The sequence below is a fragment of the Carassius auratus genome, chromosome 39, assembly GCF_003368295.1.
Source record: "Carassius auratus strain Wakin chromosome 39, ASM336829v1, whole genome shotgun sequence".
In the NCBI taxonomy this organism is placed as follows: domain Eukaryota; kingdom Metazoa; phylum Chordata; class Actinopteri; order Cypriniformes; family Cyprinidae; genus Carassius; species Carassius auratus.
In genome coordinates this window covers 7244909-7270107 of record NC_039281.1, presented here as the reverse complement: position 1 = coordinate 7270107, position 25199 = coordinate 7244909, and the positions used below count along the sequence as shown (strand labels likewise).

Sequence of the window (25199 nt, the reverse complement as noted above, 5' to 3'; positions counted from 1 at the left end):
TTTTTTTCCGGAGCATTCCCCGAGCCTCATTCTAAGTGTGTCTGCGGCGCTGTCAGGATCGCTCAACGGAGATGCCTTGACACTTTGCTGTGAGATCTTTTTTTTCTTTCGTCTAACTCTCTGTCAGTAACACTCTCGATTTTTAAAGTTGTAGTTAGTGGTAAAGTACAACATAGATTTGATTTGAAGGATCTTGTCTGATGGATTTTATTTTTGATCCGCGTAATGCCTACCATCTTTTTTCTTTTGTTTTAACTTTTTCTCACATTATGACAAACACCAAGTTTTCTGGTTTGTATCGCCGCTTTACATTCATTTCTTTTTTAGTTTGAGGTAAGGTACAAATGCTAAATGCTTTCTTTTCTAACTGGTAACAAAACACCTTTTTAAATTTTTACAAGCTCTCACATCTTTTTCACGTGTTGCTTAAAGAAGACACATCTGATGGTTTTGACTTGTTTAGTTGTTTTAGATAAATAACCAGTAACCTATTTTTTTTCTTTTTTATTTGTTACAACTTTAACAACGTTTTACACTTTTCCAACTACGAAAACAATCATTACATCGTTCCCATTTTGTTTGTGTTATAACCTTTTTTCTTGAAATGCACTGTGTACTTAAAACCTTAATAAAAACTTCCCTTATACCATTTACATGATTTCATCCCTTTCCACTGTTAAAAAAAAAAAAAGCACATAGAATCCAACACATTTTCACCCTCCCTCAACGAAATTCCTTCTTAGGGTCGTAAGTTCATATCTAGGTCACCGGGGTGTACAGGGAGGGGAGGGGTGGGGGGTACAAACAGGTGTCCAGAACAGATGACTTTTATGACCCTCATCAATCAAATTTTTGACACATGGTATACTTTATCCTCTCTAGTGTGGTGTAGAGAAAGCTGTTGAAATGTGGACCAAATGAAAGGGAATGGAGACTAAGGTCAGAAACATACTGTACACAAGTATGTAAACATGAATGTTTGACCAAATGCACTGCAAGTGGTGGTAAAAAACCGCAGTACTCAAGAGATAAAGTTACCTTCAGACATCTGCCATGACATGTTGTAGCAAAAAGTTATGCATGAAATTGAGCTTGTTTCACTAGAAGTGTTTGTTTGTTTCCAGCAGGGGCCTTCAGTCCATGGACCAAGGACCCCTCGGTGGACAGAGACTGAGCTGCTGTTACACACTGTATGAAACTGAGTGCTGTAAGCTCGGCCTAAAGACATTTAAATTGTATTTTACATTTTTAAGTACTATTCTATTTGGATGAAGCTTTGGTTGAAGCTTTGAAAATGTAAAATATAAAGCATCTTGCAAGTCTGGGTAAGTTAACTTAACTTAACTTTTTATGCAAAAAATACAACTATACTACATTAAAACATAAATAAATAAATAACTGCAAACTATCTATAAAAAAAACCCAATGACGAAATACATTACTGCAATTCCACTGTGGTACTGCGTTGCCATATTTAAACATAATTTTTTAAATTAAACTATGTTAGAAAAAGTTAAATTGCGCACTCTAATTCTATGTAATAATCAAAAATTAGTCTTGAGTGATCTAGAACTTTAATGTACACTCAGGGGCGGATCTAGAAGAATATTGATGGGGTGGCGAGAAGGGGGCAGGAATTTTTGAGGGGTGGCAACATATGGCAGACGTATATATACTGAATTTAGTCACAGTTATCACAGTTTGATGATAAATATATGTGCACACTACAAAAGGACACAGGCTGCCATTTACAAACTTAATCTTATTAAATCAATGTCTTGCATTTGAAACAGTTCATATAAGGAATAAGTGACCATACCCCATAAGCACCACCACACTCACTAATGCATACAGTATGCTTCAACATGTAATTAAGAGCATTATAAAAGGTTCAGTGTTATCAATATGTCAATTTATTATAAGAAACACAAGACTTTAACAGCCAATGACATTTCCAGATGGGGAGACTCAACTGATTTTCTACAGTTTAGTGTTAATCACCATCTAACTCAACCAGTCTAGAGCTACATTTAGACTTAGATGTTATATGAATATGGGGGTCACACTTTATTTTAGGGTCCAATTCTCACTATTAACTAACCATTAACTATGACTTTTGCCTCAATTAACTGCTTATTTGCTGCTTATTAATAGTTTATAAGGTAGTTGTTAAGTTTAGGGTATTGGGTAGGATTAGGGATGTCATGCATTATATGTACTTTATAAGCACTAATAAACAGCCAATATGTTAATAATAGACATGCCAATAAGCAACTACTTATTAGTGTGAATTGGACCCTATACTAAAGTGTTACCGAATATGGTCCCTGAAGCATAGGTTTTATTAGCTGACAATAATAATAAATAAATAAGAATTATAGGCACAAATACAAATGAACTTTTAGAAATTGTTTTTGAAAAATATGGTGTTATTGTTTTGGCAAGCTTAAATTAAAACTTCTATGAAAACTTGTGTGATATTCCTTTACAAAAACGTTTTAGTATATCTTTTTTTAAGTATATTTTACTAAGCAATTTCTTACATAATTTCTTTGAGTTAGACCAAACTTTTATTTTGGTGGGTTGTAGACAGAGTTTCTGTGTTTTTTAATTAACTATTATTATTAGCTATTAGGCCTACTTGAAGTATAGCATACTCTACTGTGCAATAGTACTATATTTCTTTTTGAATTTCTTCAAGTTATACCGAAATTTTATTTTGACAGGTTGTCGTAAAGACATTGGCATTTCTGTCTGTGTATACGATACGAGAATGAATGATGATAGTTTTATTAAATGAAATGGTGAAATCCTCTCATAGCGCGCTGACGTGCACATGTGTAGCCTACATCATGCATCAATATAGTGAAGAGCTGAAAACACCACGTGTGCTTCAGTGTGTGTGTGTATAGAAGAGCACACATTCCCAGAGTTGTGTATAACAACACCGCTGCTGGCTAAATGTGTGCTCTAAGCAGGATTGTATTGTTGTGCCCCCCCCTTCCTCAAATATGATGATGAAAAAAACACCTACTATAGTGGTTAAAAAAGAACTTTAATCAAATAAAAAACTAAACTAATAAATTGTATTATTTACAAATCACAATTGTAGCTCTCCACATTTACCTGTGGCTATAACTTTATTATGACGAGCATTCAGAAATCATGCAAAAGGAAACTAAGCAGTTTTACTATGATAAAACCATGGTTTATTTTTGTAAGGGTTGTGATATGCACGTTTTTTTTGTTGTTGAAGAAATTATGAAGGCTGTGTCATCTATAGCAAAAAGGTGTCCAAAAAAATGAAAGATTAAGTGAATATGAATTAAATCTTTGGTCAGTAGCCTAAACAAGGATGTGATTGTCCTGTAAGTGTAACAGAAGCAATCACATGGCATTTGTAATAACATGTACATAAATTGTTTATTTTGTATTTGCCTACATTATGTATTGTAACAGTGTTATTATTAACCAATCATTATTGCCTCATTATTTTTTTATATAATGCATTTTAAGTCATTTTAAAGGCTATTGATGGCTTAGGTCTGTTTTTATAGCAACAACAACAACAACAACAAAATATTACAGTATGTTAATACTTTGTAATTTATTATTTGAAGTAACAAAACCATGGTTAATTTACAGTTACAATGGCTACAAGAACAATGATTGGTAGTTTTCGTAAGGGAACCTGAGGGAAAAAAAAAATCTTTCACAGGAATGTGCGTGAAAGTGATAAACGGGCCTCGTTTTTGCCTAAATGATTTCTACTTTATTTTAATATATATGAAAAATGTATAACGTGTGCGTTGTAGCTGACACCTAAATGAACACATTACAATTGTTTTATGACTGCAAGTCTTTATCAGCAAGTTCCAGTTCCGGGATTCAATCCCTGTCCCTTTTCAAACACAAACGGGGTGAATTTATGAATGAAAGTGTGAAAGTTCTGGCACAAAACGAAGTTGTTACGAGTCCTCACGCTTTTTAGAAGTGGTTAACTATGTTTGACAGGTGCAATATTTGAAAACCGAAAATTATTAACTTATTTTTTAAATTACATTTATATCTGAATATGTGTCATATTTCGGAGCGGGTTCGCGAATCATTTGAGTCAGTTCGGGAGTTCGGAGCGGGATCGCGAATCATTTGAGTCAGTTCGGGAGTTCGGAGCGGGATCGCGAATCATTTGAGTCAGTTTGGGGATCGCGAATCATTTGAATCAGTTCGGGAGTTCATAGCGGGATCGCGAATCATTTGAGTCAGTTATGGGGATCGCGAATCATTTGAGTCAGTTTGGGAGTTCAGAGCGGGATCGCGAATCATTTGAGTCAGTTCAGGAGTTCGGAGCGGGTTCGCGAATCATTTGAGTCAGTTTGGGGATCCCAAATCATTTGAATCAGTTCGGGAGTTCGGAGCGGCTTCGCGAATCATTTGAATCAATTCGAGAATTCGGAGCGGGTTCGCGAATCATTTGAGTCAGTTCGGGAGTTCGGAGCGGAATCACGAATCACGAAAGATTCGCGCTTGTAAATTTTCAAATTGGCCTTAACCTTTAATTCTTTGTGGCCAACTGGGGTGGCAGCAGGGGTGGCAAGGCTTTCTTTTAGGGTGGCATTTGCCACCCTATGGCACCCCGGTAGATCCACCCTTCTCTCTTTTTGCTTTAGCTTATGTTGTTTAAAGTTTGATGGAAATAAAGTTGTGCTCTTTATGTTCTGTTTGTTGTATTCTGTTGTAATTTGACGTCATTGCCATTGTGTGATGTAATTGTTTGATGACATATCAAAATAAAACTCTCTCTCTCTCTCTCTATGTATATCTATAAATCTAAATCTATTTGCTATGTGTTCTTAATTAAAGAACAAGACACGACAACATATTTGAATGTCAATGCAAAATATAGCGTACATCTATAAGTAAAGGGTCGCTATTATGTCTTTATGGGAGTGTCTCGCGGCGATTTCCAATTACATTTCTCAAGATTGTGAGTGAGTTATATATCTCCTCACCGGGAATTCCTCAATTAAACTCGTTTAAGAAAAAAAATAAATAAGGTGAGATCACTTATATAGCTCTTTCTAAAATAAATATGTCATACCAGACATGTAAAACTAGCAGCAAGGCACTCGATTTATTATATTACAATCTGTTTCCACACACAAGTCGTTTATTTAAAGAGTTTGGCTCCCTCTCGCGGAGAACTCCCTCTCGTACAAGTGACCTTAATTAATATTCAGGAGCCTCCGCCCGTTCACAAATCAAATAGGTCGATTGGGCAAACGTCACTCAAAGTTCTTAATATTCATGAGCCAAGACCTCGCCATAGTAGACAGCGGGGTGGTCCACTGAGGAGAGAGATGGATGCTACTCCGCCGTCTGCCGGCTTTGGTACTGGATATTTTCATTACAACAATAGAGATGACATGTTTTGAACGGCAACGGGTTTACTGAGGAAAGCAGCACGTGAGATGATTGTTTAAATGTTTCGTGCATTTGTTTGAGTGTTTCTGTTGATTTGTGCAGTGAATGAGATGGAGGCCGGTGGAGATGGAGAGGGAGAGGCTCGGGAGGAGAGCAAGGAGGTGAGAGAGGATGCATGCATGAAAGAATACATCTTTACTGCCTTCACATCTAATAATCAGAACATAATCTATTTATGAGCATCAATTAATCTCAGAGGAGTGAGAAAAGGGAAACTCGGAGGTCAGGCTTTGGCTGTGAGTTATTCATTCGAGGGTTGACACCCTTTTCATGTGACAGTGTCTGAGCATCTTTTGTATGCTTCGAAAGAGTTTAAGATGATCATACAGATGAGGATCTTAAATTATTATTATTATTATTATTTTTCTTTGGCACACATTATGTGTGGTTGTATGTCACACCTCTCAATTATTAAAATTTCTGTTGTGTTAATTCATATTAATATTTTAAATTATTAGATTAAACTATAGAAACAAAACTGCATTCATTACAAAGTAATGGAAGGATAACCGTGGCATAAGAATCACTGGATCACAATCTTTTTTTTAATTTTTTTTATTATATATATATATATATATATTTTATAATGGCAGGGCAACACATTTGCATATGTTTGCAATTTATAGAAAGGAGAAAGAATGATTGGTTTTGTTGGTTCCTCAGAGAACTGGCCTTTTCTGAGATGTTCCCAAGACGATTGCATCACTGTCACCATCTGAGAAAACGTGAAAGTATCATTTCATTTCAGTGTTGGAAATAAGACAAGTGTATTCATAAAAGGCAAGAAGAAGTTCTATGATTACAGATTAACATACAGTAGAACATACAGTATGTGCATACATACCCTCACATCTACAGTCTGGTTCAGTAGTCAGCCATCACTATGTTTATTTGCAGGATGAATACTGTTATCAAATATAATTTATTTTTTATTTTTTAAATATGTACACTTCCATTCAAATGTTTGAGGTCAGATTTTTCTTCTTCTATTTTTTCTTCATGTTTTTCAGGTCAATTATGCTGACAAAAGCTGCATTTATTGATATAATTAATGCATTTATTTGATATAAATATTATTAAAATAACAATTTTCTATTGAGATATATTGTAAACTGTAATTTATTCCTGTGATCAAGGCTGAATTTTCAGCATCCTTACTCCAGTCTTCAGTGTCACATGATTGCTGCTCAAGAAACATTTCTTATTATTATCAGTGTTGAAAACGGTTGTGCTGAATTATTTTTTTTTATTTTTTTTTTGTGGAAGCTGTGATACAGTTGTCAATATTGTTTACTGAATATAACATTCTAAAGAAAAGCATTTATTTAAAATAAGACTTTTGTGTAATATCATGTCTTTACTGTCACGATTGATCCATTTAATGCATCCATGCTGAAAAAAAAATATTAATTTCCTTGAAAGAAATCTTGCTATTCTTACTTATTTTATGAACTTATTTAATTTGTCATTACTTATATATCATTTTCTCAATATGTCATCACCTGTTCTCTTCTTTAGTGCCAGAGACTCACTGCAGAGAGAGATGAGGCTGAGAGGCAACTCAAACACATTAAACGGGGTAAGATCAGTACTGTTGCAAAAGAATGTGAAGTCATTTGCTGTTTCTTATTTCTATTCGTCAGGTATGTTAGTCATTCAAAATGGTAAGAAAAATACTGCAATGTGCAACACAGAGTATATTCTGTTAATGTGTGCGGTCTACAATCATAAATTAAGACAATTCTAAACCACATTTTTTTCATAGCTTCCCACTTAACCATAGCAAACTCTTTTGGTGCATTCAAATCAAGTCAGTCAGAAAGATTGCATTAATGTCACCACAAAGTCGAAATTACAAGTGGGAAACTCTAAAGTTTCTTTAAGCCCAGAGTCTACATGGCAGATGCAGTGGATGCCCGATCTGTACTGACAATGCATTTGTGGAAAACGAAGTTGCATCTACAAAATACAAACCTACCAAGCCAGCCTAAAAGTCTTACATTGTCTTTGGTTTACACTTTAACCACATAATTCGAAAACGTTTGATCAGTTAATGTTTTATGTAGTATTATGCTGGTGACCAACAAACCTGACCTCAATGACCTCCATACATCACCTGTTCACTCAGAGTAGCAGGAGAAGATGATCTCACTTGGCTCTTCCCACTAACTTGATGCTCGGCGTTGTCTTATCTCACTTCCGATCCCTGCACCCTCACACATATCATCATGACATACCTGGGGGCTCTTCTCAATGCTCCATTATTGTAGGAGTTAGCGGCTATTCAAGTCTCCATGGCTACTGCGAGCCAACCGTGGAGATGCGTTAGTGTTAAGGTGACTTTACCTGCTTCCGTTGCATTTTGGGACATGTAAGGAAACCCAGCCTCAGCTACTAACTAATTTGTTAGCACTCTGACAACACTCTAGTGGCGGCCAGCTTTAGGAACAGAATCTGGAAACTGTTCTCAGGTGAGAAAATGCAAATTCTTCTCTGCAAGTTTAAACATTTGACAGGGTTTCACATAAAAACAAGCAATTCTGAATGTTTGTACTCATGTTTATGTAGTGAATATGTGAGGCATTGTGGAGTATTGTTAATGTTTTTAAATGGAGATTTAACTCTAAGTGCCTAGTTATACATGTAAAGAATACAACAACAACAACAAAAAGCATTGTGGATATTTTCTTCATATTATTATGTTTTATGTTCAGGGGGATATCAGGATATTATTGTACCTGGAAACTCGTTTGGTAAATTAGTTGGATATTATGAATATTAGTTCACAATATTACTATGCAAAAGTGAATATTGTGATGAATCCAGTTTTATTTTCAACTATAGGCTTCTGCTTTTTAGATATGCTTGCTGCCCTTTTTATTGTTGTCCTGGAATTGTCAGACATTCCCTAGGGAGGCAACATAGACCAGGCTCAATTCAGCTCTCATTACTGTCTTGTTATATCACTAAATTATTAAAAATCACCAATTATGAATTATTTATGAGTAGAAAATGAATAGGCACCCGCTTTTCAACCTTCTATTGTAGTTCATGCCAAACCCCTAATGCACTCTCATATCATTTCTGAAATGCATGAAAATGATTTAGTGAAAATATATTCAACATAAATGGCTCGAAAAGCAAAATGCATGACATTTTCACAATTGCCTTGTGAGTAATGGTGACTTTTTGTAACAACCTGGTAATTTTTTGTAATAAAGCAATAAAATAGCAGTGCATTTATTTTATAACCTCGACCTTACTTAATAGCACAAATTCTTGCTGTGGCTAACATGACACAGCAAATGTCACAGTAGTTTGGCCTAGTTGCTGTAATACAGGACAATAGTCTTGTGCTGGGTGCGTGTGATTGGTCTGTGTTCTGTTTACTGATTGGCTGCTGCAGGGGAACTGCTGTCGAGTATCTGGGAGGTACAGGATCTGCGTCTGGGAAAGCAGCTGTCTCCCACCTCCTCTTTGGGACGCCTGAGCAAGCTTCATTAAGAATACCCTCTGCACTTATGCAAATTAAAACACAGACCATGTGTTAAGCCATCATCCCCATTACTCAGCTTATTTACCTTTACGCTTGATATCTCACGGTACGTGTGTGAAAGCAGCAAAATTTTTATATTTGCATAAAAATGAATGCTGTTTGCGTTTTAATGTAGTCTACACATCCGTCCTGGGTTTGGAGTAGATTACGGGTTGCAAGCACAGGCCCAATTAGTGCTGGAGTTGAAACCAAAATTGCTGGGTGATTAAACCTTAACAGTGGAGATTTATTAAAAGAGTTTAATCACTGTGATCAAAATTGGGACGGAAGCGCTTTAGACTAATGCCAGCCTAACGTTGTGTTAAAGTGGAAGACAAATGCTTGTTTGAATCAGTCTGGAAAGGATGCTGCTGCATTTCTTTAGGCTTTTTCGACTCCGCAGAGCCATATTTTGTTCGTGCAGCATTAAGTGTGCTGGACTTGCTGACCTAGAATCTGCTCACAGAAGAAAGCCCAGCAGCAGATCTCTCTCGCTCAATCATTAGACGCCAGATGAGTCCAGCAGATGAGTTTGGACTGGTCTGCATGTGAAAGACGGAACCACACACGGCTGTTATTGTGCTGCTTTATTTTTAGGGGCGGCACGTGCAAACTCGCACACCCTGAATCATTGGCAGATGCAGAATCAGGGACTGACGCAGATGTGCTTAGATTGAGGTTGCTTTGCTTTTATTGTAGTCAAATGCCAGGGATTTCTACAGCATTTAGACAGCTGACATGAAATTTCAAGCAGTTCCAGCAGTGTTTTTGGGGCGTAACAATACACTGATGTCACATATCTGTTCAATACAAGATAGTGATCTCACAATAATTCAAACAAAGCCAAAATAGTTTTTTTATGATTATTATTATTGCTTTTAAGACATATGATAAAGAGCTATCAAAAGGTACTGTTTATTAAAATAATTTGGTATTACATCATAAATCAGGACTTTTCAGTGGTGTTGAATAGAAATATTAATTATTCTGTTCAGCTCAAAATACAGAATTATGTTACACATAATTAAAATAATGTTTTTTTTTAAAGTTTATTAAATAATGTGTTTTAAGTCTATTCATATTAAATTAATAAACAGAAATCCCAAGCGTGTGACCTTCTGGGTTGACTATATTTGATGCCACAACAAATCTGTCTAAACTTTTATTTTGGGTGAACATAGACAAACATGTTTTCTATATCCACAAAAAATATTATTGTTGCATTTTTGTATTTATTGTGGCACAATATATTGTTACACCCCTATGAGGACCTTCATGTCCTCATATTAATAAAGAAAAGTCAACGACTATTATATATACATTTGATTGCATGATGCACAGTATGCTTATAGACAGTAGCAGGCTTTTTATTATATTGGGTCTGTGGCTGTGATGGATCAATAAGCTAAAAAAATATAAGAGTGCATTTCTGAATGATTTCTGAAATGCATTTTTCTTATGGACATTTGCATCACTGAATTCTCTTTTGGTTTTCAGCTTTAAGCATGAGCTCTGGTAGCTGTTGGGAGCTGTGAACTTCACTTTAAACTGTCAGGTTATTCTCTCATTGGCTCTGTAGATCTGCGCACTGCGGCCCATCCTACATATTTAACAGGAAAGGGGCTTAAACCTGCAGAATTTAAATAGTATTATAGTAATAGTATTCATAATATTTGCTACCCTGTAAGCTGTTTTAACAGTTTGATCAATGATTAGCATGATCATGTTTTGCGCATCAATTTTGCATGTCTGCTTTATTCTGTATACTGTCAAACCTGTACTAATATGATTTGATATCAGGGGTGAATTAAGGATTCAAATTGAGGTCATGCGTTCACTACGCCCTGCTTTCCTTTCTCACAATGTACAGTATGTTACAGCATGAAAAGAAAATGAGAGATATTTATTCTGGGAAAGGGCTCGAGGGCAGGCCATTGATGTACTTTGCTGTGACTGCATACAGAGAGACGCTGCGTTCCTGCATAATTCAACAGCTTTCATGGAATAATGTATAATACATTCCCTCTTTTGTTCATTTCCTGTGAAAAGCACAGGCACAAATGATGCATTTACCAATATATTGTCCCATGCACATATATTGTACTATATAATATTTAAAAAATCATTCATTTAAAATTTGATCACTTTAAAGAACTGCTGAAAGTTAGTGTTTTTTGATGCTGTTTGTATGGGTTTTAGAAGTAGTGCACTGCACCGATGACTAGTTTATGAGCCTGTTTGATGTGAGCTGCTCTGACGTTGCTGTATCATCCGATCCTCTATTTGAGAGGGCAGTGTAGTGTATAGAGTTACCGTGCCGGTGCTTTGTAGCAACAGTCCATCAATGGTACCCAAAGTGTTGGGAAATGGTCCCTATTGTGAGCATGTAACTGACTCTGATAATGTTTCACTGAGAACAAAACCACATCTAAATAAAAATGCACTTTTTACAGTTGCAGTTGCTTGTTGTACTTGCTGTTAATGAACGAAGTCATGTCATAGATTTTCATATATGCCTCATTGCTGGTTAAACGGCTCATGCAACACTGTTTTTGCCTTTAAAATGTATCTTAGACATTAAACTGCATTATTCTGGTGTTGACAGCCCTCTCATAAATGGTGTTGGAGGTAGCTTGATGTTCATTTTAAGGAATATAGATGAAAATATGACTGTACTCACACCTTTATTGCCATGCATATAGATCTGCTTTGATGATGTGTGAATCTAAAATGTGTAAAGAATCTAGATTTACAGTCGATCTAATCGTTTGGATTAAGTTCCTGCATGATGGATTTCACTGTAAATTTGACCTGATGTGCTTGAATTTATTCATAAATGCATTTGATTTCTCTGTACAGTTTCCCAAATGGTGATTGAGGAGGTGAACGTACTACAGACCCAACTTGAGATTGAGAAATCGTGCCGGGAAAATGCAGAGGCTCTGGCTACCAAGGTGCTTACCCAACAATACTACACTACAGTTTCATTAGAAAAACCCTTTACACTTTAAACACTTAACAATAAGGTTGCATTTTTTTTGCATTAGTTAATTACATTGGTTAACATAAACTAACAGTGAAAAATACTTATGAAGAATTTATTAATCTTAGTCTGTGTTGATGTATTAACATTATTAAATATTTTTAATGGACCTGAAAACATGGACTAACAATGAGCAGCTGTATTTTTATTAACTACCATTAACAAAGATTCATAAATATGAGGTTAATGTAACAAATGTATTGCTCAATGTTAGTTAATGATGGCTAATCCATTAAATCAACAAATGTAATGTCCCACTCGGTCTGTTTTTTTCTCCGTAAGTGAATTTAATGTTAACCAAATAACAGCTTTTTATTGTATTATGTTTACAGTCTTCTGCTGTTAAAACAATGGAAAACTTCTTAAAATGGTCAAACTTTAAATGTCACTTATTTATGGTGTTAATAATTGTGTTTGGACCACTTTTAGTTGAATTGTGAGAACAGGAAGATGAAGTATTTGAGCCTGTCGTCACGGCCGTGTCTGGACGAGCTGTTGCCCAGTATTTCTGACTGCATTTCTCTAGAAGAAGAGACTGACCCGCACGACCCTGGCTCTGATGCTTTTTCACAGTATAAGCAGCAGGTCAAAGGTAAAGATCATAGTGGATCTCAAGTTTGAAAAAAAAAATAATAATAAGTCAGTCTGTGCACAATTTCCTTGGCCAAGCATTCTGTCATCATATATATCAAGGGTACCTCCATTGCAACTTCTGAGTTTTCCACAGATCTCCAAGAAACCGTGAGCTCTTTGCTGGAGGAGAAAAAGCAGCTGGCTTGTCAGCTTCAAAGTCAGCAGAGGCAGATTGAGGAATTGACAGCACTTGTGAGTAGCAAAGCAACTTTTGAACTTTTTACTCCAATCAGGCTCAGTCGAATTCAAATACAAAGAAGTGTCTGGCAATGTTTTAACCTGTTCATGAATAAAAAATAAGCCAAGGATATTGGAGTTTCTCAGCTGATAGTTTCTAGAGGTGGGCAGATCGATACTAATATCGATAATATCGATACCAACGTTGGTATCGGTATTGATCGATACCAACGGGAAAATATCGATACTTAAGTTTCAGTTTCTCTCGTTTTGCCACCTGGCCGTGTTTGTCAAAATGCTGCTGCTGTCACAGAGCAGAGCAAGCTCTTAAGAGTGCTGCTCGTGCTCGACACTGCTCTCCGCCCCCTCTCCTGTGTTGTACCGTCACGTGACTCACCACTAGCGCTACCACCAGCAGTCAGGCGCGCGCACCGCTCAGCCGCGCATTTCTAACAGCAGTCAGTCAGAGGCGGAGAGAAAGAAGAGCGTTGTATGGCTGTATTTTCAGGCCGATCTACCCTTTTTGTGTTAGCTGTGAAAGGGATACTAGTTTCTATATTTAAACTTCACCTAGATGTGCACCAGAATTAATTATTTTTTTATTATTTTATCAATAACTGATTCTCCAAGAGCAGTGGATATTACAAGGCGCCTATCAGAAATGATTGTGAAGGACCTGCAGCCTCTTTCCATAGTGGAAGATGTCGGCTTCAGGAATTTTGTATAAGGAGAATTTGTTTTACAATTGTGAAGTAAAACGTTGTGACTTTAAGAAAACAATCCTGAAAAGAAGTGCACAAGAGGAGAAACATTTTTTTATTAACATGCTACTTGAAAAGAGAATTTGTTTTTACATTTTTTATATTTGTGAAGTAATCATTTTGTAACTTTGTTTATTTAAATAAATCAGAAGTAACCAAAAGTTGTTTCTGAACAAAAGCTTTCGTAGCACTGATTAATAACCCAAAATGCAAATCACAAAAACAAATTAAAAGTCATGAAAATTCACTTAGATTTAGGTTGAAGACGCATCCACCTTAATTATTAAAAAGTATCGATATTGGTATCGGTATCGGCGATACTGGCCCTGTATTTACTTGGTATCGGATCGATACCAAATCTAGCGGTATCGCACACCTCTAATAGTTTCTCAAACATGTGCCTCATGTTCATTTACAGACTGAAAAAGAGCAGGCCGAGATGAAGGAGCTTTATAAAACCATTGAGCAGCAAAGCAAGACCATTAAGAGGTTCAACAGGGGTGAGTACGGAGAGCCGCTTCATTTCCTCGCTTGTATTCAGATGCATGAGCGTGACATCATCTCAGACGGCCTGCAGTGCATCTGTGCATGTGCCTTCCAAGAAGATTAATGTTCCCCAGCAACCCACTCACTACCAGCCGCACGTCACAGTCCCTGATCAAATTATCTGTAAAAGATTCACCACAGGAAGTCCCTCTTCTCCAGCTGGGGGTGATGCACTTTGTTTTGTCATCCTCTCAGCTCCCTCTTTCCTCATTTGCATTATTACTCTGACTGGAGTATTGGAAACTGCATTGCTCAGGTCAAATGCTGCACTGGCTTGTGCTGAACGTATTCTGAACATATAAAGGCGCTTATATATTTATAAAATGTGTGAAGTAAAATTGTTATTTACGGCTTGAAGCTGAGAGTTTTTCTTTTATATGCAAGGAATGTCATGACAATACAACCAATTTCTATTATGAGCTGGCTCTTTTTAACGAAAATATCTAAAATATTTGAACCATTCAAAAGTTTGGGGTTGGTAATTTTTTTTTTTTTTTTTTGATGGCGAGAAGTCTTTTATGCTCACCAAGGCTTTATTTAATACAAAATGCAGTAAGTTAATTTAAAATGGCTGTTCCTTTAAAATAGCGATTTCTTTCTTTATATATTTTAAAACGTAATTTATTCCTGTTTTGGGGAAAATATGATAAAAATGTTTTCAGGATTCTTTGAAGAATCAAGTTCAAAAGAACAGCATTTATGTAAGATATGAAACTTGTAACATTAAAAATATCTTTATTGTCACTTTTGACTAATATAGTGAATCCTTGCTAAATAAAATTATTTATTTATATTTAAAAGTATTTATTTATTTATTTTCAGTAGTCTATTTTTGCATAAAGCATTACCTTTTATTTTGTATAATTGTTAAGTGTAGAGTTAGATCCAATTATTCTTTGCTGAATAAAACAATCATTAATATTAAATAGTAAATTCCTTACATGCTGTCCATAGAATAATCTATGCCTGTAACACGTTATTTTATTATACTTTTTCTTTCATTATTATACCATAAAATGTGTAGGGATTGACCAGGTCTATCGCTTCATCAGAAGTGTCATTGTTTATCTCTTTAGTGTCTATGATGGCCACTCATGAGTATGAAAACTTGAAGGAGCAGCTGGATTTGGAGCAGAGCCTCAGGCAGAAAGCAGAGACCTATGCACACGAGGTACTGGACAAAACACATCTGTATTCACTGCATCAATACACAGCTGACAGACCAACTTCAGTCCCAGCTCTGACAAACTGTGACCTGGTGACCTCAAAATCCAACCAAAAGACAAGATGAATTTATTTATTGACTGATGAGTATGAATCGTCCACGATTGAGTGCATGCTAGTAGCCAAAGAAGCAAAATCATCTGAGATTGGAAGTCGTTTGCTAATGTTGATTTTCTCCTGTAGATGATGGTGAAGCAGAAAGAAGCAAACAGACAGAGCATGATTCTGCTGCAGCAGGGAGATCCCAGCATTCAGCTGGTCAAAGCCTTGGAGGATGTGGCCAGTGTGACTAAAACATTAGAAGAAGAGCGGATCCAGCACCGAGAGAAGGTACAGTAGGTGAACCTTCAAATGTGCAAACCTGGAGTACAGGTTTCTGTTTTATTAACTAACTTCAGAAATAAATCGGTGAAAGTTCTGCCATATTTGCACGAGCACAATAAGCCTAATCATGGATTGCATGATAGGATTAAACAACAGAATTAAATGGACTAAACCCCTTAACACTGTCCGCTAGAGCTTTTCGTAGACTTAAATCCTTTCATAATTATCAATCCTCTAACATTCGTTATTTCTTTAGAGCTCAATAAACGGTTTTGTCTTATTCAATAGCCACACAACAATCCAGTTTAATCAGGCTGTTAAATAGTGCTGTGCATTCATCTGACTTACCTAAAAGTGTTCTAATAATGTTATAACCTTTAATAAATGTAATCTTCAATAAATCTACGTTTTCATGCTGTAAATTATAATGTAATGCTAAATTTCACCCATTCAAATGACTAGAATTAGATTGTATGGACAGATTTACTAACAGCTTGCATCAGCACAAACTATTTTTTGGCATTAAAAAACGACTGGCAGGATTTAGTGATAAATTAGCACTGAGATGCATGGACAGTATTTTTTGCTGCTGACTTTATTGCATATGCATTTCATTTGTCTGAGTTTCCCTTTCAAAAGCACAACTTATGGGAGGAGAGTATTTAAATACATAATGAAAAATGATTTACTAAAGTTTGCAGTTTTATGGTATTTGCGGCATCAATGCCCAAATATTGCATTTTTTAAACCATTTTGTGCCTGACATGAATGTGATAGTTGTGATAGATTGTGTTAGGCTGAACTTTCCACTCCCATCTGCACATTGGGAGTGGAAATAGTAAGAAAGTAGTATTGAATTGAAGTGTATTGCAACACATATATGCTTGACAGCTGTCATAATTTGGGGATTCATTCAGCATTGGACTGTCATCAGTAAGCTGTTGCAGCAAATATGTATTACACCGATTACACATGATACCGCAAACTGGCTGAGCAAGGAATCAGATGAGGCCATATTCGGTTTATGGAGTGAAAACATTGCTGCTTTACTAGTTCTAGTACTGCTTTTGGTGTCAGATGGGATTTAGTGTTTGTGAATCAGTAGGACTGACGTGTCTTAAGTCAATATACAGTCTGACCCACAATACATATCCAAAGAGCATGGATCCTAACTTCAGACGTCACGTAATCAATAGGCCATGTTAGCAAAGCCATGTTTACAAGTCAGCCTGTAAATATGAACTAATTCTGTACCAAAGTCAAGGACGTTTTACATTTGGCCCCAGTTCCATTGTACCAATCCAATCTAAAAGAATCTAAAATCATTCAAATCAAACCATTAATGGGCATTTAAATTATTTTTGAATATTGTTGCGTTCAAGTCCTCCTGAGAAGTTCATATTTGCAAGTAGGGAAAGTCAGGTGTGTGCAAATTTTGGTTGGAGCAATATGGTATGGAAGCTTGTTTCCACCGTTGAATTAAAAATCAAAAAGGTTAGGTGATCTGACAACTATTATTTTTACTTCTCATAATTCAGATTTTTTTATTTCTCTGAATTCACAGTTTTGAGAATTTTGTCAGAATATACATTGCTAAATATACACTCGCACTTGTGAGGGAGTTTATTCCTCAAAGTTGCATTATTTATACCCCCAATTCTGACTTTATGACTTGCAATCGCAAGTTTATATCTCTCTTCTTCTGGCGGAAATGGGCTTCCATAAGATGGTGACTTACCCTATTTGCATAAAATTCAACAAGACTTTTTAACTCGTAATCTACAAAATGATGAATAAATAACATGCATCTAGTGTGTTTTTATAAAATATATGAAGGTGTTGTAAATTAAATCATGTAATATTGTATTTGTACAGTACTGTGGTACATGCAACTCAGATAGATAGATAGATACCTGTAGATACATTTATTTTTAACAAATTTACAATAAATACAGAAAATGCATCCATTGCTTCCAAGATGTTTTCTCACCGAACCCAGAAATATGCTTTTTCCTGACTTGAACTCAACATATGTCCCAAATGTTTGTAGGTAAAAGCTCTAGAGGCTGAACTGGACGAATGTGCTTTGCGTAAGCAGCTAGTTCAGCTGCAAAGACAACTGGAGATATTAGACGAAGAAAAGAAAGAGACTGAGGGACGACTGCAGGAGGAAGAGAAGAAAAGCACTCTTTTTGAAAAGAAAGGTAAAATAAGGATGACTTTAAATTTGAATGGCAGATCATTGATGCGGAACCCGCAGTGACCCACATACAGTAACATCCCACATCCTTTCGTCGTTTGTCACAGTTAAAGAGCTGCAGGAGGAGAGGAGGAGCTGTGTTTCAGCATCAGGCCCCTCCCCCGGGACTGCTCCGCCCCCGGCCCCTCCTCCTCATCCACCTCCCCCTCCTCCACCCCCGCCCCCTCCACCTCCCCCACCTCCTCCCTCCCGCTGCAACCCCCTCAGGTAACGCTCAAGCCGAACTCTCATATACAATCATTAAGAACAGTGTTGCTGAATCTAATTACATCTCTCTGTTTACGGCAGCTCTCTCATTGCCATCATGAGGAAGTCCTCCAAGGGAGGTAAAGGAACCCCCAAACTAGAGCAAGCCCCAGGTGACTGTCCCTACAGCCTGTTTTTATTCTGTTTCCCCGTTACTGTTATCTGGACAAACACGTTCTCTCTCGGTGCAGTGAGTGAAGCAGTGGATGATGTCAAAGTCAAAGCTGTCAATGAAATGATGGAGAGAATCAAACACGGCGTGGTTCTCAGGCCTGTGAAGAGTCAGGACACTAAGGTGAGGTTATGAACCCGGATTAAAATTCAGATTCTAATTGACTCTCTTTATGAGTTTGAGTTTGAATTAAATTGGCCACACCCCACCGGATGCTGAATTGGAATGACAGGAAGAGGAATTTACCGTATTGCAATTAAAAGATATTCTTCGCATTTTTTTATGTATAATGAATATATATATTTTTAATTACATTTAAAAATTATTTAAAGAATATTAATATTTTATATACATTTCAAATAGCTATACATGTATGTAAAAGAATTTTCAGCATCATTACTCCAGTCTTTAGTGTCACATAATCCTTCAGAAATCCTTTCAATGTGATAATTTTCTGATTATTATCAAGATTGTAAAAAAAAACGTCATGATTAATATTTTTGTTCACACCATGATATACATTTTTTCAGGATTCTTTGAAAGATCAAAAGAACATAATTTATTTGAAAAAAATATATATATTTTGTAACATTATAAATGTCTTTACATTATGACTTTATTATTATTAGTGTGTATGATAACAGGTAATTAATTTTGTAGAAATAAACATCATGAAAATATTGTGTATATTGTGTGCACTGACTGATGTTCTGTTCTGTTTTCTCTACCCTGTACCATCATCTGCTGACCTGATCGTGCAGAGATTTGGCACAAAGGCATGTTCAAATCACACATATCATTTACATAAATTAACAAAAATCACACCAGATCTATGTGCACCAGTGTTAAACTGCTCAGACCGCTTCACTACAGTCAAAGCAAATCCTGTGTTGAACAACTCAGCACATTTGATCAATACAAAGACTGCAGAAATGGTTCATAGCATTTGATCATCCTCACTGAGCAAGTGTCGCCTCATTAAAGCATTTTGCATAGAGACAGTTGATAGGCTGAGAGGGATCCATCTCGTTTAAGTAATTGATGGGCAAATCCTCTAAGATGCTCCTGAGGCTCAGAGGGGCTGTAAAACTTCTGATCAATAACTATAGTCCTGATGTTAGAGATTGCCTGCTTCGTATTATGCTGCATTTCCAGATTGTCTTTTGTTTTTGTCTTTCGGACATAAGCTTAAAAACACCCCCTGTTTGTTAGTCATATACAAGCTGTTGTTTTTATTCATTTAATTTTTTTATGTTAGCGATGTTTTGGAGATCTATATCACCAGTGTTATTTTAGTATTACTTACAGAAGTATATATTATTCAATAATATTTTAGTTTTTTATGTTAGATTTTATTTTAATATTTCTATTTAGCTTTTAATTGGTGTTTATTTATCATTTAATTGTTATTTTACTACAACTTGAATACAACATTTATTTCAGTTACTTGACAAGGCAACATTTCTAATTTCAGTTTGCAAGTTTATGTTTTTGGAAATAAGAAACATTTGTTATTATGATGATAATAACATCAATGTTGAAAATGTTGATATTTTTTATTTTGCTGAAATGGTGATACATTTTTTTCAGGATTCTTTGATAAATAGAAAAGTTCAAAAGAACATAACTTTTTTTTAAATAGAAATCTTTTGTAACATTATAAATGTCTTTACTGTCACTTTTTATTAATTATTATCACTGAGTACCTCATAAGCAGTGTGTATGAAATCATATATAATTAAGCATTATTAAAAAGTAAAATTAAAGCAATACTGTGCAATTAATTCAATTTCAAGTCATTCTAATTTCCAATTTACACTTCTGCATGATTGCAGCTCTGAAACTGAACTGAACATTCGGTTCTGTTTATTTCAGTTCCTTGACAAGGCAACATTTCTTTATTTCAATTACTAAACATTTTTTTAGATAGTTTTAGTTAACAGTAGCAACACTGATATATCATGTAATGTAATTTGTGAAATTTATTTTATTGATTTGATCATATAATTATGTTGTTGTTGATCCACAGCAGCCGAGCCCAGTGCCAGCAGCAGCATCAGCAGCGGTGGAGGAAAAGCCCCAGGAAAGTGCGATGGAAGAGCTGAAAGGCATTCTGGTAGGCACCTGATCAACAGCTGATTACAGAAACATATCCATTTTCTGTTTGTTCACAAAAAGTAGTTCAATGATGATTATAATCTGCCCAGTAGTGGTTGTACAAATTGCTCAGAAATGCCAAATTGCGAACTAAGCACTGAAACTTTGTTCATGAAACTCTGTTTTCTCTCTGAATCTATAGGAGACGGTGAAAAAGAGTCCCAGCCGTGGTTTCCAGGAAGTAGTTCATGCTAAAAAGGACAGTGAACTGGAAGTAATTCTGAGGAGGAGACGCAAACAGGCCTGTGATCCGGACGCAGAAGGCAAGAAGAAAAACGCTCAACATCAAGAAGAACCCATGCAATTTACAAATTTCACAGTCGTTTAAAGGGAAATGTTAGAACTGATAAGTCGACTAGTCTTAAAGTAAGAAGCACTGTAGCTGAGTCTGAGAAGAGGTAAAAGGAAAGTTTTCCAGTCTAGATATCCACTTTTCAAAATAATGCATTATATGTAAGACTTAGCATTAAAATTACTACATTCAACTAGTTGACTAGCAATAGCAGTTCTGTTTAATCAACTAGCTGACTATTTATTATTTAAACAGGAAGTGTGGCATACTTTATCGAAGGGATTTTACGATAGCTTGTAGGTTTTAGTTGCGAGCCATGAATACTATCATGATACTTTCTATCGCTTTCTAAGTCAAAGATTTATGACTGGGCAAAATGGATAAAAAAAAAAAAAACTGAAAATACCCTAAGCATACTGCATCTCTCATCTGTTGCTCTGTAGATGACGGACAGCTGAGTAAAGTCTCCTCATCAAACAGCCTGAACGGCCGACACAGTTCAGATTCGGGCAAAGACACAGAAGGGCCGGGCAGCAGCTCTCTGTCGGGCAGCGAGCGCGGGTCGAGAACCAGCTCAGACTCGGGCCGAGAGCCAGCCGTGGCTCGACCCAGCTCAGATTCTGGCATGGAGTCCAAAGGAGAAAGAGTCCGCTGAACCAGTCACCAACGGCTGCTGTTCAGGGTAAGGTCATCATCAGTCAGCCACAACAAATCCATTAAAGGAACAGTTCACCCAAAAACATGCTTAGAAATGTCCTCACCCCCAGGCAATCCAAGATGTAGATGAGTTTGTTTAGTTAGGGGAATATATTTAGAGAAATGTTACATCACTTTCTCACCAGAGGATGCTCTGCAGTGAATGGGTGCCGTCAGAATAAGAGTCCAAACAGCTGATAAAAGCATCACAATAATCCACAAGTTATCAACACCACTCCAGTCCATCAGTTAACTTCAGTCAATTAACTTCTGGCCAAACACACAGCTTTTTGATTCACAAGATGTTAACTGATGGACTGGAGTGGTGTGGATTATTGTGATGTTTTTATCAGCTGTTTGGACTCTCATTCTGACGGCACCCATTCACTGCAAAGCATCCATCGGTGAACAAGTGATGCAATGCTTAAACTTTCTTTTTGGATGGCCTGAGGGAGAGTGCATTTTCATGAAAGTGTCAGTTTTCTGTGTACTATTCCTGTAAGATTGCTACCTATTTTGCCAGATGTACACTTTATATTTATGAATAAATAGCATGATCTGTTTATTTTTGTTATACATTTTTGCGTATACTTTTCCAATCAGTGAAATGAAGGATGGTGATCCAGAGAAGTGGGCGGGGCCTAATGGGATCGGCCATACAGATGCAAGAGACGCCCTGCAAAGCGCCCTCAGCTCCTCTGCACAAAGCCTCAATGCAGCAAACGGTTGCACAGACGCCGAGTGTTAACAACAAGTGGCTCGCCAAGGACAGCTGCATTATTTGCACAAAACCATGCTTTCTGAATTTGTTTGTTCCAAATTTAAAACCAACCATTCATATTTTAAACGAATATAGATAGATTATTTCATCATTTGCAGCTTTAAAAAAAAAAATTTTCCTTTCAGCGTAAATGTACTGTATCTGTCTTTACCAGTAAACACGGGGTGTTTAGATGTTAGAGACATCAGTCATATGCTTCAGATTCATTCTGCACAGTAGTTACTGTTAGATCCATCTTGGATTCATAGATTCAACATCGGAGTCACATTTCCATAAGAATGCAAGCAAGGAAACTTTAATAATGGAGAGTGTAATTACTTTCTGTGCAACTAGCAGCAGAATCCGAGCTGTAATACGAGTAAAACAATGCTGACAGAATCACTGCACTGCACATCATGGCACATTTGCTGTTACGAAAAAAGGTCCTAAGTGTGGCCTAGACTATCAAAATTAATCAAGAGATGCAATTATAAGCCATTCAAGCGATTCTTTCCATAAAGAGGAACTGTTGTGGTCTGTTCTGTCTACCTCTTAAGACACACTCACCTCTTGGGGATCAAAATCGTACATCATAGATGTTAGGAAAATGAATACCATCGAATCATGGAGGGCTACGCAACCCATGTCTTCCAGCCATTTCCAAAACCTTGCACTGCATGAATGCACTGTAGAAAAGTTTGGCTTTGAGCGACAGTTGCATCTTGATTAGATTTGCTCACTAATTCTGAGCTGTTCCAATGCAATATCATCTCGGCAAATTGTAATACTGTGCAGGATCAGGCTGCCTTTCATAACCATAAGCGAATATTTGCCTTGTGACTCCTCTTGACTCGATGTGGATCATGTTAATGGTACGATGCGGAGAATATTAATGAGACTGTAAGGTTCTGGCCATCTCAGCTGTCCTGATCTTATTGCTCAGCTAACACAGGGAACATACTTAAAACTTTGGCTGACGTTCTGGCAAGGTTATGAATAATTGTTCTTTCAGTAGCATTAATAGGACATTCGTTCATTGTTGTCTCTTTCAAAATGTTCTCAAAACTTTAGCACAAAGAAGTTATTCATACATCGTTCATGAAACGTTTTGTTGGTTTTAGTTGGATGTTAACCTGTTTTGCTACTTGTTTCGGAACGTTCAGAGAACATTCAAACTAACATTCCCATAATGTTTGCAAAATGATAAAATGGTGTGCATAACCAAAACATTTAAAACATATTTACACTTTGAATGCTAACCCTCTGGGCTTCTTTGGTTGGATCTGACCAAAAATGTCTTGATTTTTTTGCTTCATCAAAATGGGATGACACTTAGTGACTTAGTAGACACATCAGCTATGTATACACACCCGAAAAATACTTTAATTAATTTGGATATATTAAAGGCTCGAAAAATAAAAAAGTAACATTTGGTACCTTCACAGTCAAAAATGACAGTGGAAAAATTGTGTAGATATTGCAGCGTATAATAAAATCCCCTCAAAATTCAAAATAATCATCAAAAAATATTATTGAAAATATATTATGTATAATTTAACAAAATAAAAAGGATAGTGAAAAATGAATTGTCCCAGAGGGTTAAGAGGAAATTGAAAAATATAATTTTCATAACTCAATGGGAATGTTTGCTAAATGTTCTTAAATTATAATTTTGTTAGCTGGGTGGTCTGACGTCTTTGCTATCAGGCAAACAACTGCAGTAACATATTATTAACATAATTGTAGTTGTCCGAAAATCTGAATTATCTTATTATATCTTCTTGTTTTCACTCTGTCATCACAAGTGATAACCCACACTGATGTGACTCATTTACACTCTTTTTTAATGTTTAAATTGCTCCTTGATTTCCACCACCTTTGTGTTTTGGCCTTACTGTATGCACCACTTCTTCCTTTCCAGCCTTATCGAAGTGTAAAATCTTGATTTTGTATAAGAACTCTGAGAGGTGATTGATCTGACTTGTGATGAGTGTGATTTGAAGCTTAAACTGAGTGTAAACATACCTTTTAAACAACTGAATAAACTTACACGACTGTTTTCTGTCCCTTTTTTCTATTTTTCAAACCAATGCATGCAGGCTCCGTATCTCATCATTCATCTTTTTTTAATAAGACACAGAATCTGCACCTTCAAGACAACATGCTCAAATCTTTCTTTACATGTTTTAAGTAGTTGGTTTCTCTAGTTAGTTGGTCTTTATTCTCTAAAGTAGGAACACTGAGTTCAGATTAACATTGTGCAGTTAAAAGCAAGTGCAAATCATTACAAAGAGTGCAGTGAAATATACATGAGGGCATTAGAAACTGGATCTGCCGGTGAGAAAACAGATCCTGGACGTGTGAAGAGAAGGATGACAGGAGATGAAAGACCGACTGGTGAGCTTTGCTTCATCATGTGCAATAAACACTGAATTATACAAGCCATTCATACATGGTGAAAATGTATACATTTAAACGACATTGCAATAGTTATAGTTCGTTCTTGAATTTTTTTTTTAAACAAACAAAGTCCTCTGTAACTTCAAAACTAATCAAATAGCATTAAAACTCTTATTTCATTCATATTTAACCCACAGATATAACTCGGTCAAAGATCTCGAAAGCATCTGCTGTGTACAAGCATCAGTTTTTCATTCTAATAAATCGTAAACATCTTAAAGACATCTTCTAAACGTCTGTTTAACATCTGATAGTAAGTGGTCTTTTTATAGCATCACAGAAACGTCTGCTAAAAGCAATACATCTAAATGGCATTTCCTATCAGATGTCAAATAGATGTTTTTAAGATGTTTATGATTTAAAAAAAATATATACAAAGCTAATATCTTGCAAACGTTTGAACGAAGCGGATGCTTTGCTTTTAACAGA

At 36.2% G+C, this 25199-nt stretch overlaps 1 pseudogene; it reads left to right on the top strand.

Annotated features, from left to right (window-relative positions):
- The first annotated feature begins 5360 nt into the window (after positions 1 to 5360).
- Positions 5361 to 24367, top strand: LOC113057825 (shootin-1-like; annotated as a pseudogene).
- The last annotated feature ends 832 nt before the right edge of the window (positions 24368 to 25199 follow it).